Source organism: Pinus tabuliformis, chromosome 2_2 (assembly GCF_031772625.1).
Source record: "Pinus tabuliformis cultivar Carrire ecotype Pingquan chromosome 2_2, CPIR1, whole genome shotgun sequence".
Taxonomy (NCBI): Eukaryota; Viridiplantae; Streptophyta; class Pinopsida; order Pinales; family Pinaceae; genus Pinus; species Pinus tabuliformis.
This window is the reverse complement of record NC_142300.1, coordinates 801,971,641-801,986,978: the sequence shown is the minus strand read 5'-3', so window position 1 is coordinate 801,986,978 and position 15,338 is coordinate 801,971,641. Positions and strand designations below refer to the sequence as shown.

Below are 15,338 nucleotides of genomic sequence, written 5' to 3'. Positions count from 1 at the left end.
TCTGCAATTCACACTAAGTATCACATTTCACTATGTTCTTCATCATAACAAGAGTCGAGATATCCGTTGCCGAGAGTCATTTCCACATATTATCAAAAAATCAGCCACAAAATTGAATAGGGGCACCCCCCACAACAAATGTAAGGCCAAGGGGAAAAAGGAGGAAAAATGCATGAGAGAAAGAGAAACAAAGGTGTCTAACCCCCTTACAGGGGGAAGGTCAAATAGAGGACAATCTCCCTTAGCCCCATGCCCTCGCGAAAAGGGGGGAATGCATGGAACAGTGATCGAGAAGGACTAGGGTGGCCACCCCGGGAGCTCGCACTACTTTAGCCCTTCCCCAACACCAGCCACAACAATTCCCCCTTTTCTCCGTAAAGCTAGGGACCGAAAGGAAGAAAAGGGTAGAAAGAAAAGCACAAGCCTCCCAAGCCCCGTACCTTCGACAAAAGGGGGGAATTGAAGGGGACGACGATCGAGAAGGACTAGGGTGGCCACCCCGGGAGCTCGCACTGCGTTTTGTCCTTCCGGAACACCAATCCACAACAATCCCACCTTTTATCCGTAACACTAGGGGCCACGAGGAAGAAGGGTAGAAAACAACAAGAGAGAAAGGGATATATCAACCGTGGCTACTGGCTCACAAGGGAAGGCTTCAAACAGAGAACAAGCTTCCCCAACCTCGTGCCTTCGCAAAAAGGGGGGAACTGCAGGGGACGGTGATCGAGAAGGACTAGGGTGGCCACCCTGGGAACTCGCACTGCTTTTCGTCCTTCCCGAACACCAATCCACAACAATCCCACCTTTTCCCTGCAGAGCTAGGGGTCGAAAGGAAGAAGGGAAGAAAACAACATGAAAGAAGGAGAGATATCAAATGCGTCTACCAGCTCACAGGGGGAGGCTCAAACAAAGAACAAGCTTCCCCACCCCCGTGTCTTCAAAAAATGGGGGGAACTATCGAGGACGACAATTGAGAAGGACTAGGGTGGCCACCCTCGGAACTCGCACTGCTTTTTGTCCTTCCTGAACACCAATCTACAACAATCCCACCTTTTCTCTGTAAAGCCAAGGGGCCAAAAGCAAGAAGGGAAGAAAACAACAGGAAAGCAAGAGATATCAAACGTGGCTACCAGCTCACCAGGGGAGGCTCAAATAGAGAACAAGCTTCCCAAACCCCGCGCCTTCGGAAAAAAAGTGGGGAACTGCAGGGGACGGCGATTGAGAAGGACTAGGGTGGCCACCTTGGGAACTCGCACTACTTTTTGTCCTTCCCGAACACCAATCCACAACAATCCCACCTATCCTCTATAAAGCTAGGGGCAAAAGGAAGAAGGGAAGAAAACAACACCAAAGAAACAAAGATCCCGAGAAAAGAGAGAAACTCAATAGCACCCTGAGTAGATGTCTGCTAACTAAAAAGAAATCAAACAAGGCACCCAATCAAAAAAGTGTCCCACCTCTTCACACCCTCACACATGCATTCAGCACAACACCCTTTCCAACTTTACAACATAGCAAACAACCAAGCAAATAAATCAAAACCTAAAATTGACCAATAGAAAAGATAAGGGCCACGATGAGACCAGTGTCTAGAGCACGTCACTGAGAGGCAAACAACTCCCAAACCCAGTGGCACAAGGCTTCAAATGACAAATAGACTGCTGCCAATAACACAAACCCACCCCACCATTGCACCCCTCAGTGTAAAAAACACCCAAAAACCTTTCCAGTGAGAGAGTCAACGGGGGTCAAAGAATCAAACTCCAAAGAGGAGTTGTCACGGGCCGACACTCAATGCTGGAGAAAGCCGCGGGCCACAAATACATAGATGGTGCAAGGCCACTAGAGAGAGGAATGCTCGCAAAGTGCACACCACGAAACAAAGAAATGACGCAAGTCCCACAAAAAACCCACAATCCAAAGGGAGGAACAAAGACACAACCCGCTACTTCTTTTTCCCTCAGAAGGGGAGTGGGTCATGAGAGGACGAGGAATTCCCTCGATAGTAGAGGCACGAGATAATATTGCCACCCTCATGCCGGTCGACAGGGAAAATTGCGATCTCGATGGAGCTCAGACCGAGGGATGGGTTTTTTATTACCTCGACACCCAACCCTTCCATGAGGGCATGTCGAGGAATGGTCAGGAGGGACTAGGGTGGCCAGCCCAATGGGTTGAACTGATATTCATCCATCCCATACTGACCGCACCCCAACAATCTCCCCTCACGGAAGGTTTGAGCTACCAGGGCGCGCGCAACCACTCCCTCGACCCAACCACCAACGAAAAAGATCACCCAAGCAACACATCAACCGCTCGCACCCTGGGCCCACGACTTCCAACGAACAAAAGACCAAGCACCGCCGCTACGAATGAGTCCGAATTTATCCATCGTATTTACCGAGCACCTCAACTCTGCAGCAACCATGCCCAGCCGAATAGATCGTCGGAAGGGCTCCCAAGAAACAAGCTTCCGGACCCCCTGCAGAAACACATTGGGGGGAAGAAAAACAAAGGATGGGTGGTGACAAGCACAAGCATGGCTTGCAAGCACACACGAAAAAAAAATCATTACCTCGAGACAAGTAACCAACAATGTTCCCGCCAAACACCAAACCCGCTCCCCTAGAGACGCACCACAAAGTCCCACATTGCAATCGAAACCCAACCTACCTGAACCAAAAAAGAATACCCCTGCTATCAATGATCCTACCGTAGGTTCACCTACGGTAACTTTGTTACGACTTCTCCTTCCTCTAAAAAATGATAAGGTTCAATGAACTTCTCATGACATCGACAGCGGCGAACCACCATCATCAACGCAATCCAAACACTTCACTGGATCATTCAATTGGTAGGAGCGACGGGCAGTGTGTACAAAGGGCAGGGACGTAGTCAACATGAGTTGATGACACGTGCTTACTAGGAATTCCTCGTTGAAGACCAATAATTGCAATGGTCTATCCCCATCATGATGCAATTTGAGAAGATTTCCTGATCCTCTCGAACTAGGAATAAAAACTCGTTGGTTGCATCAATGTAGCATGCGGTTGGCCCAGAACATCTAAGGGCATCACAGACCTATTATTGCCTCAAAATTCCATGGCCTAAATGGCCATAGTCCCTCTAAGAAGCTAGCCACGAATGGGAACCTCCACGTAGCTAGTTAGCAGGCTGAGGTCTTGTTCGTTATCAGAATTAACTAGACAAATCACTCCACCAACTAAGAACGGCCATGCACCACCACCCATAGAATCAAGAAAGATCTCTCAATCTATCAATCCTTACTATGTCTAGACCTGGTAAGTTTCCCTGTGTTGAGTCAAATTAAGCCGCATGCTCCACTCCTGGTGGTGCCCTTCTGTCAATTCCTTTAAGTTTCAGCCCTGCAACCATACTCCCCCCGGAACCCAAACACTCTGATTTCTCATAAGGTGTTGGCAGAGTCCTTAGAGCAACATCCGCTGATCCTTGGTCGGCATCTTTTATGGTTGAGACTAGGACAGTATCTGATCGTCTTCGAGCCCCCAACTTTCATTCTTGATTAATGAAAACATCCTTGGCAAATGCTTTCGCAGTGGTCCATCTTTCATAAATCCAAGAATTTCACCTCTGACATGAAATACGAATGCCCCAGACAGTCCCTATTAATCATTACTCCTATCACGTTATTCCATGCTAATGTATTCAGAGCATAATATTGCTTTGAGCACTCTAATTTTTTCAAAGTAACAGCGCCGGAACCATGACCCAGCCAATTAAGGCCAGGAGGATGGCGCTGCCAAAAGGAATGGAAGGGCAGGTGCACACCGAGTAGGCGAACCGACCCTTACGACCCAAGATCCAACTACGAGCTTTTTAACTGCAACAACTTAAATATATGCTATTGGAGATGGAATTACTTCGGTTGTTGGCACCAGACTTGCCCTCCAATGGATCCTCGTTAAGGGATTTAGATTGTACTCATTCCAATTACCAGACTCGATGAGCCCAGTATTGTTATTTATTGTCACTACCTCCCCATGTCAGGATTGGGTAATTTGCATGCCTGCTGCCTTCCTTGGATGTGGTAGCCGTTTCTCATGCTCCCTCTCCGAAATTGAACCCTAATTCTCCGTCACCAGTCACCACCATGGTAGGCCTCTATCCTACCATCGAATGTTGATAGCGCAAAAATTTGAATGAATCAATGCTAGCACAAGGGCTGTGCGATCCGTTGAGTTATCATGATTCACTGGAGAAGCGGGCAAGCCCGCACCAGCATTTTATCTAAAAAATGCATCCCTTCCAAAGAGTCAGGACTTGGTGCACGTATTAGCTCTAGAATTACTACAGTTATCCGAGTAGTATGGTACCATCAAAAAAACTATAACTGATTTAATGAGCCATCCGCAATTTCACAATGTGAATTAGTTCATACTTAGACATGCATGGCTTAATCTTTGAGACAAGCATATGACTACTGGCAGGATCAACCAGGTAGCACCCTCCCACTTCAAAGGGAATTCTGGGTGCTCTCTTATCGAAAGCCAACTTGAACACCCATCAAGTCAAATAGATGTCAAAATATCATGTAAAACTTTTATGCCTTGCACCTCTTGCATCCCAAGAAGGAAGCACACGCAACATTCCAAGGACATGGCGAACAAATGGGCAGACCTCCAAAGCCACAATGCACTAGGGCCACTCCGGAGTTTGCAACCATGGCCCAACCAACAAGAAAACGAGCGATCACTCACCCACTCCCTTAGAAATGATGCCTCCAAAGGCCTCCACGCCCCACACGGAGGCCACCTAGGAGTCCACCCGGACAGCAGCAACGGTGGACCTCGATCATCCGATCGCCTGCGGCAGCCTCGATGCAAAGGAAACAAATGGAGAACGACCAACCATGCAACCTCTATATTATAAATGAGCCACAACCCTCCCCGCCCCGCACCAAGGCCACCCAGGAATCCACCCGTACAGCAGCAACGTTGGACCTAGATCTCCCGACCGCCTGTGGTAGCCTCGATGCGAAGGAAAAGGAAGGAAAATAAAAATAGGATGACCGACCACACAAATCCTATCATAGAGAGGCCATGTAAACCTCCCCGCGCCCGCACCGATGCCACCTAGGAGTCCACCCGGCCAACAACAACAGTGGACCTCGACCGGATGATGGCCTGCGGCAGCCTTGACACAAAGGCAAGGGAAGGAAATCATACAAGAAAAATAGAACCCGCAACCTCCCTCAGAAATTCCCCCCAACCCACCCCTCCCCGCACAGGGGCCACCTAGGAGTCCACCCAGATAGCAGCAACGATGGACCTCGATCGCGTGATCGCCTACGGCAGCCTCAATGCAGATAGGAAATGGAAGGAAATAAAATAAGACCAACCGAGCCCACAACCTCTCTTAGAAATGCACCCTGACCCTCCACGCCACGCACCGAGGCCACCTAGGAGTCCACCCGCAACAACAGCAATGGTGGACCTCGATCACTTGACTGCCTGTGGCAACCACGATGCGAAGGCAAAGGAAGGAAATAAATGCAAATCAAGAGGGTCGCTACACAATACAAGAACACATATCCAAACAGGAGGAGGGATTGGGCAGCTCCGCACCCCATGCACCATATGTACAAGAAACCTAGGGGATTTCCCACAGCTTTACCGACCGGATGATGAATAATTTTCCCCTACGGCCACCTCCACACAAAGGAGGGAGGTCGAAGCGTTCCACCTTGAAATCCTTCTTCCAGATAGCCCCCACCATCGATGACTATAGTAGCAAGCCTCCTCCCCGTTGGACCACGAGCGCATACACAATTGAAAAAGCAAGTGCCCCCCAACCCTCCCCGTAGAGAGGCCACCTAGGAGTCCACCCGAACATCAGCAACGATGGACCTCGATCGCATGACCGCCTGCGGCAGCCTCAATGCAAAGGAAACAGAAGGAAACAAAAAAACAAGACCAACCGAGACCACAACCTCTCTTAGAAATGCCCCCCGACCCTCCACGCCATGCACCGCGGCCACCTAGGAGTCCACCCGTGATAGCAGCAATGGTGGACCTCGATCACTTGACCACCTGTGGCAACCACGATGCGAAGGCAAGGGAAGGAAATAAATGCAAATCAAGAGGGTCGCTGCATAATACAAGAGCACATATCCAAATAGGAGGAGGGATCGGGCAGCTCCACCCGGATAGAAGCAACGATGGACCTCGATCATGTGATCGCCTATGGAAGCCTCAATGCAGAGAGGAAACGGAAGGAAATAAAACAAGACCAACCGAGCCCACAACCTCTCTTAGAAATGCCCCCTAACCCTCCACGCCAAGCACCGAGGCCACCTAGGAGTCCACCCGTGATAGCAGCAACGGTGGACCTCGATCACTTGACCGCCTGTGGCAACCACGATGCGAAGGCAAAGGAAGGAAATAAATGCAAATCAAGAGGGTCGCTACACAATACAAGAACACATATCCAAACAGGAGGAGGCATCGGGCAGCTCCGCACCCAACGCACCCTACGTACAAGAAACCTAGGGGAATTCCCACAGCTTTACCGACCAGACGATGATTAATTTTCCCCTACGGCCACCTCCACGCAAAGGAGGGAGGTCGAAGCGTTCCACCTCGAAATCCTTCTTCCAGATAGCCCCCACCATCGATGACTATAGTAGCAAGCCTCCTCTCTGTTGGACCACGAGCGCATACACAATTGAAACAACAAGTGCCCCCCAACCCTCCCCGCAGAGAGGCCACCTAGGAGTCCACCCGAACATCAGCAACGATGGACCTCGATCGCATGACCGCCTGTGGCAGCCTCAATGCAAAGGAAACAGAAGGAAACAAAACAACAAGACCAACCGAGCCCACAACCTCTCTTAGAAATGCCCCCGATCCTCCACGCCACGCACCGAGGCCACCTAGGAGTCCACCCGCGACAGCAGCAACGGTGGACCTCGATCACTTGACTGCCTGTGGCAACCATGATGCGAAGGCAAGGGAAAGAAATAAATGCAAATCAAGAGGGTCGCTGCACAATACAAGAACACATATCCAAATAGGAGGAGGGATCGGGCCGCCCGACAAACGACCCATGGCCATCGTTCACGCAAACTCGAAAACACAACTCGATTACCAACCCACCTTTCACACAGAAAGAAAACCTGTCACTGGTATCATCTGGAGGGGCACAAGGGGGACCAAGACGAGCTAGGGAGCCACACCACAACAACCCATACAACTCCAAGAACTTGGAGAGCGTAAGAGGAATTGTTCACATATGCCTCCCAGGACCAGCATGGCCAACATTACCACTCATGCGTTACCGAGTGGGGATGGAGAGAAGATGAAAATCAGTCACCCTACAAATGACCCATGGTTATCGTTCAGGAAAACCCGAAAACACAACTCGATTACCAACCCACCTTTCACACAGAAAGAAAACTTGTCGTTGGTATCATCTGGAGAGGCACAAGGGGGACCAGGACGAGCAAGGGAGCCACACCACAACAGCCCATATAGCTCCAAGAACTTGGAGAGTAGAAGGGGAATTGTTCACATATGCCTCCCAAGCCGAGCGTGGCCAACATTACCGCTCATGCACTACCGAGTGGGGATGGAGAGAAGATGAAAATCGGCCACCCTAAAAATTACCTAAGGCCATCGTTCAGGCAAACATGAAAACACAACTCGATTACCAACCCAACTTTCACACGGAATGAAAACTTGTCACTGGTATCATCTGGATTTTGCATGGGTGCTCGCACGACTGAAACAAAGCGACAAGGGAGAGCTTGGCAAAAGAGCAACATAAACGTGCACAAAGCCAACCTCGAGTCACAACTTAGCATTTTTGATACGGGCTCGTTGGCCCGTGCGCACCCTCGCCCGAACGACCCGCCTTGTAAGGCCTCCGGGCGATTGTGCGATGGGCGCCGGGCAAAGTCACCGTGCATGAGGGCGCAGGCGGGCGCGTGGGTGCACGACGGGCACACGAAGGACGCGCGATGAATGGGCGTGTGACAATGTGTGGAAGAAATGCGATGATAAGTGCGACGAAACCGTGAGCGACTTACGACACTTGGGAAATGCGTGGAACAAGTGGAGCGTTTATACTATGATTTGGAGAGGACTTGAGTGAGGGCAAGGCTGACACATGGAGGGAATTTTAGGGGTGCGTTATGATTGTTTTGGGGGTCGTCCAAGGGGCTACCACCCACATGTAACCCACACTAAAATTCATATAAGTATATGGGCATTGGAGCTCATAAGGCATCAACGCATTCACTCACACATCTTCGCAAGGGACAAGAACAAGTGCGCAGTTTTGGTTGGAGAATGCGCATAGCTTGGAGATTGCGCAGGTTTACTTCTTGGTTGATGGTTGGCAAGGTGTGCCATATGTTGGGTGATGAACATGCATATTTGTGCAGGGCTTGAGGGGGAGTTCTAGGTGTCTCGGGTGAGCACCCTCCTACCGTGCAAGATTGGCACAAGTGTTGTAAAGGCAGTTTTATGCCTCGGTTGTAAATTTGACTAAGTATAGACTTGGAGTTTTGCCAAGTATACTTGATGATTGTATTATTGGAAAACTGATATAATATATTGTCGGGCAGACTCACATTACGGGGAGTTGCCCCTCCCCTTTATACTTGTTGCCATTGTTGATGTTCTTGTTATAATTGCATGATGATAATGAATGAGTATGGGCTTCATTAAGTATAAAGGATAATTTCATGTTTACTTGGTTGTGAAACACAAGCTAAGTAATATTAATGTGGAAGTAGGCGTAGTCCACGAATGTTAGTATTGGTGAAAAGAAAGCGTTCGGTGGTGCTGCACCTTGCTACAAGTGGTTGGAAGACTACCGCAGGTGTAGGGGCATGACAGGTGGTATCAGAGCTTCGGTTTGAAGCTGGTGAGCAGGGTTGCTCGTGACAGTGAAGCAGGTACTTGCAGGTGAAGGAAGCCGTTTCACATGAAGTGGAACAAGGGTCGGTTCAGGTTTCAGGTGACTTGGTAAAGATGTCTATCTTGTGAAAATTGGGTTCTGCAACCTTCGAAGAATTTGAAGGAAGTCTACTTGAAGAGTCAAAGGAAGTAAAACAAGGATTTGCAGAATGTGGCAAAATGTTGTTCGAAACAAAGGATGCTCTTCATGCCTTGGTCAAGGAAAGGGTCTCTGATAGAAATAAGGAGGGAGCCTATCGACTTGCAAAGGAAGTGGACTTGCTTGAAGCAAAACTCAAGGAACTAGAAATAAGACAGAAATTGAATCAAAAGAAGTGGGATTGCCTAGCTCTTGAAATAAGGCATTTCATAGCCTTGAAGAGGAAGGTTGAGTCTGATGGAAAGAATGAAGATGCTTCTGTGGGGATGATGCAGATACTTGGTGCTTCTGCTACTATGGAGGTGGCCTCTAAGAGGGATCCTGAAAGGAACAAGTTGGAGTATGTTCGAATGAAGGTTGGAGGTGTTGATGTGCTCACTATGGTGGATAGTGGGCTTCTCACAACTTCATGGGTGAAGATACTGCGAGAAGGATTGGGCTGAAATTTGTATCGGCAAAGGCACAAATGAAGACAGTGAATTCTCCTCCTATTGAGATTCTTGGTATAGCTGAAAGGGTGGACACTACACTTGGTGAATGGACCGGGAAAGTGGACTTCACTATAGTGCGGATTGATGACTATGAAGTTGTATTGGGGATGGAGTTCATGAAACAATTTGATGCTATAATTTTTCCACATTTGAAGAAGCTCTACATTTATGATGGAAGGGAAGATGTACCCATTGGTGTTCCAACCATTGGTGTGACAAGGCCTGATTGTAAATTGGGAGTGATGCAAATGGAGGATAAGGAGAAGGTGAACAAGCGATTGTCTATTGTTGAGACAAAGCTTGTGGAGCAGTCATTGGTCATTAGATCACTTTTAGATAGCATCTTGGATTTGTAAAGAAGGCTAGAGTTGGTGGAATATGATGATGATGATGATGAGGTATATGTAAGGCCGGATGTCCAGAGGGAAGACCGGGTTGCTTATATACAAAGGATGGAGATTGAGGATCCTGATAGATGGATCGAATTGATTAGTGAGGGAGAGCCTTCAGGCTCTACTCCCACTACATCTTCTTAGATGGACGAAGAAGATGGGGCTCATTGTTAGCTGCTCATGGCAGTGAGTCCTTAAACATGTTTGAGCAGGTATGATTGATGGTGCAGGGATGGTTCGGCATCAAGCATCATGACATGTTACAGATGAGATGGATGGAGTTTCCATGGACATGAGCATGGATTATGGAGGTAGATTCTTGATGAGTCAAGGATGTGGCAGATTTTTGAGGAACAATTGATGATGGCATGAGGATGTTCACTCTCATGGATTGAGCATGATGGTTGGATTAGCTACCCAACTAGTTTAGACATGGGGTCTGGAAGTGTGAAGAGAAATGTTGGCATCGTGCTGGAGTATCATGGCAGAGGTTCACATAGGGACACATGATGAGGTCGACACGAGATGTTGCAGTGGAGATTGTGGCAGAGGGGTTGATGATCATGGATTGAGATGATATCTGATGGAGAGCATACCGTTGAGGTACATACCTTGGTATGATGAGCTTGGTGGCAATTGGTCACTAAGTCGAGGCATGATGGAGATGATGCTCTACATATGTTGCAGGGATGTTTGCCTTATGTGGAGAGGTCGACATCATGGATGAGTGATGATCTTGGTGGATGGCTACTGGTATGGTATGTTGTCGAGGATGACAACGATTTTAGGTGGAGGAGGATGTAAGGCCTCCGGGCGATTGTGTGACGGGCGCTGGGAAAAGTCGTCGTGCACGAGGGTGCGGGCGGGCGCGCGGGCACACGACAGACGTGCGACGAACGAGGGTGCGACAATGTGTGGAAGAAATGTGACGATTAGTGCGACAAAACCGTGAGCGACTTATGACACTTGGGAAATGCGTGGAACAAGTGGAGCGTTTATACCATGATTTGGAGAGGACTTGCGTGAGGGCAAGGCCGACACATGGAGGGTGTTTTAGGGGTGTGTTATGATTGTTTTGGGGGTCGGCCAAGGGGCTACCACCCACATGTAACCCACACTAAAATGCATATAAGTATATGAGTGTTGGAGCTCATAAGGCATCAACGCATTCACTCACACATCTTCGTAAGGGACAAGAACAAGTGCGTAGTTTTGGTTGGAGAATGTGCATAGCTCATGCGCATAGCTTGGAGATTGTGCAAGTTTACTTCTTTGTTGATGGTTGGCAAGGTGTGCCATATGTTGGGTGATGAACATGCAGATTTGTGCAGGGCTTGAGGAGGAGTTCTAGGTGTCTTGGGTGAGCACCCTCCTACTGTGCAAGATTGGCACAAGTGTTGTAAAGGCAGTTCTATGCCTCGGTTGTAAATTTGACTAAGTATAGACTTGGAGTTTTGCCAAGTATACTTGATGATTGTATTATTGGAAAATTGATATAATATATTGTCGGGCAGACTCACATTACAGGGAGTTGCCCCTACCCTTTATACTTGTTGCAATTGTTGATGTTCTTGTTATAATTGCATGATGATAATGAATGAGTATGGGCTTCATTAAGTATAAAGGATAATTGCATGTTTACTTGGTTGCGAAACACAAGCTAAGTAATGTTAATGTGGAAGTAGGCGTAGTCCACGAATGTTAGTATTGGTGAAAAGAAAGCGTTCGGTGGTGCCTCACCTTGCTACAAGCGGTTGGAAGACTACTGCAGGTGTAGGGGCGTGACATGCCCAAACGAGTTGACATAGATGCCCTCAAACGACCCACCCAAACGAATTTGCATGGGCGCACACACGACCGAAATGAAGCGACAAGGGAAAGTCAGGAACAAGGGAGAGCAGGGAAAACGAGCTACACGAACGTGCAAAAAGCCAACCTCAGGTCACAACTTAGCATTTTTGATACGGGCTCGTTCGCCCGGTCGCGCCATCACCCGAACGACTAGCCAAAACGAGTTCACACGGACGCCCTCAAACAACCCACCCGAAGGAATTCGCATGGGTGCCCCCACTACCAAAACGTAAAGACAAGGGAGAGCCAGGCAAACGAGCTGCACGAACGTGCACAAAGCTAACCATGGGTCACAACTTAGCATTTTTGATACGGGCTCGTTCGCCCGGGTGTGCCCTCGCCTGAACGAGTGCACACGAATGCCCTAAACGACCTGCCCGAATGATTTTACATCGGCACCCGCACGACCAAAACGAAGCGAGAAGGGAGAGCCGAGCAAACGAGCTGCACGAACGTGGACAAAACCAACCTCGGGTCACAACTTAGCATTTTTGATACGGGCTTGTTCTTCTGGGCGAGCGCTCACCCAAACGACCCAACGAACGAGTTCACACGGACGCCCTCAAACGGCCCGCCCGAACGACCGAAATGAAGCGACAAGGGAGAGCCGGGCAAACGAGCTGCACGAACGTGCACAAAGGCAACCTCAGGTCACAATTTAGCATTTTTGATACGGGCTCGTTCGCCCCGGCGCGCCCTCGCCCGAACGAGTTCACACGGACGCCCTCAAATGACCTGCTCGAATGATTTTGCATGGGTGTCCGAACGACCGAAACGAAGCGACAAGGGAGAGCGGGGAAAATGAGCTGAAGGAACGTGCACAAAGCCAACCTCAAGTCACAACTTAGCATTTTTTGATACGGGCTCGTTCACCCGGGCGCGCCCTCGCCCGAACGACCCGCCCGAACGAGTTCACATGGGTGCACTCAAATGACCCGCCCGAACGATTTTGCATGTGCACCCGAACGACCGAAACGAAGCGACAACAGAGGGCTGGGCAAACGATCTGCACGAACGTGGACAAAGCCAACCTTGGGTCATAACATAGCATTTTTTATATGGACTCGTTTGGCCGGGCGCGCCCTCACCCAAACGACCCGCCCAAATGAGTTCACACGGGCGCCCTCAAACGACCCACCCGAACGACTAAAACGAAGCGACAACGGAGAGTCGGGCAAACGAGCTGCACGAATGTGGACAAAGCCAACCTCAGGTCACAACTTAGCATTTTTGATATGGGCTCGTTCGCTCGGGCGCGCCCTCGCCCGAACGACCCTGTAAGGCCTCCGGGCGATTGTGCGAGGGGCGCCGAGCGAAGTCGCCGTGCACGAGGGCGCGCGGGTGCACGACGGGTGCACGACGGGTGCGCGACGAACGAGCGTGCGATAATGTGCGGAAGAAATGCGACGTTGGTGCGAGTCATATGCGACGAAGCCATGAACGATGGAGTGACACTTTGGAAATACGACGAAGTGTTGGGAGATTTATACAACGATTTGGAAGGGAGCTTGCGGTGAGGGCAAGCCGACTTGGAGGAAGGCTTTATGGGTGCATTATGATGGTTTTGGGGGTCAGCCAAGGGGCTACCACCCACATGTAACCCACGCAAGGAAGCATATAAGTATATGAGCCTTGGATCTCATTAAATCATCAACTCAAGCTCTTCGCTCTAAGATAAGGACGCAATCTAGTGCACAATTTTACTGGGGTGAAGCACATAGCTCATGCGCAGAGGTGATTTGCACTTGGAGATTTTAGACGAAGGTTGGGCAAGGTGTGCCCGGGTTGGTTCTGAGGTGCAGATTTTGTGCAGGACTTGGTAAGGGGATTTAGTGGCTCGGGTGAGCACTACCCTTTGTGCAAGAGGTGCACACGGTTGTAAAGGCAGGGTTGCCTCTCTTTGTATTATTTGGTTAAGTGTGAGACTTGGTTCGGCCAAGACACGCTTGTTTATTGTAAACTGATATTCTTAATAAATTGTCGGGCAGACTCACATTACAGGGAGTTGCCCCTCCCCTTTATACTTGTTGCAATTGTTGATATTATTGTTATAATTGCATGATGATAATGAATGAGTATGGGCTTCATTAAGTATAAAGGATAATTGCATGTTTACTTGGTTGCGAAACACAAGCTAAGTAATGTTAATGTGGAAGTAGGCGTAGTCCACGAATGTTAGTATTGGTGAAAAGAAAGCGTTTGGTGGTGCCGCACCTTTCTACAAGCGGTTGGAAGACTACCGTAGGTGTAGGGGCGTGACAGACCCGCTTGAACGAGTTCACATGGGCGCCCTCAAATGACCCACCCGAACGATTTTGCATGGGTGCCCGAACGACTGAAACGAAGCGACAAGGAAGAGTCGGGAAAATGAGATGCACGAACGTGCACAAAGCCAACCTCGGGTCATAACATAGCATTTTTTGATACGGGCTCATTCGCCCGGGCGTGCCCTCGACCGAATGACCCACCCGAACGAGTTCACACAGACGCCCTCAAACAACCCGCCTGAACGATTTTGCATGGGCGCCCGAACGACCGAAACGAAGCGACAAGGGAGAGCTGGGCAAACAAGCTGCACGAACGAGCGCAAAGCCAACCTCGGGTCATAACTTAGCATTTTTTGATACGTTCTCGTTCACCCATGTGCGCGATCACCTAAACGACCTGCCCGAACGAGTTCACATTGGTGCCCTCAAACAACCCACCCGAACGACTGAAATGAAGCAACAAGGGAGAGTCGGGCAAACGAGCTGCACGAACATGCACAAAGCCAACCTCGAGTGACAACTTAGCATTTTTTGATATGGGATTGTTTTCCTGAGCACGCCCTCGACTGAACGACCCGCCTGAACGAGTTCACATGGATGCCCTCAAATGACCCACCCGAACGATTTTGCATGGGTGCCCGAACGACCGAAACGATGCGACAAGGGAGAGCCGGGAAAATGAGATGCACAAACAAGCACAAAGGCAACCTCAGGTCACAACTTAGCATTTTTTGATACATGCTCGTTCGCCCAGGCACGCATTCGCCCGAATGATCCTGTCATGCCCCTAAACCTACGATATTCTTCCAACCGCTTGTAGCAAGGTGCGGCACCACCGAACGCTTTCTTTTCACCAATACTAACATTCGTGGACTACGCCTACTTCCACATTAACATTACTTAGCTTGTGTTTCGCAACCAAGTAAACATGCAATTATCCTTTATACTTAATGAAACCCATACTCATTCATTATCATCATGCAATTATAACAAGAACATCAACAATTGCAACAAGTATAAAGGGGAGGGGCAACTCCCCGTAATGTGAGTCTGCCCGATAATATATTATATCAGTTTTCCAATAATACAATCATCAAGTATACTTGGCAAAACTCCCAGTCTATACTTAGTCAAATTTACAACCGAGGCATAGAACTGCCTTTACAACACTTGTGTCAATCTTGCACGGTAGGAGGGTGCTCACCTGAGACACCTAGAACTCCTCCTCAAGCCCT

At 49.2% G+C, this 15,338-nt stretch overlaps 2 non-coding genes across 2 annotated transcripts in view; both read right to left on the bottom strand.

Annotated features, from left to right (window-relative positions):
- The window catches only part of LOC149195249 (5.8S ribosomal RNA), a 154-nt gene extending 76 nt beyond the window's left edge, over positions 1-78 (bottom strand). The window contains exon 1 of the ribosomal RNA XR_016255213.1: positions 1-78. This exon is cut by the window's left edge and continues 76 nt beyond it. This is a non-coding gene — a ribosomal RNA (5.8S ribosomal RNA).
- A 2,623-nt stretch (positions 79-2,701) lies between these two features.
- On the bottom strand, positions 2,702-4,482 carry LOC149195248 (18S ribosomal RNA). The gene has a single exon (XR_016255447.1). It is a non-coding gene; the product is annotated as an 18S ribosomal RNA (ribosomal RNA).
- Positions 4,483-15,338: the final 10,856 nt, after the last annotated feature.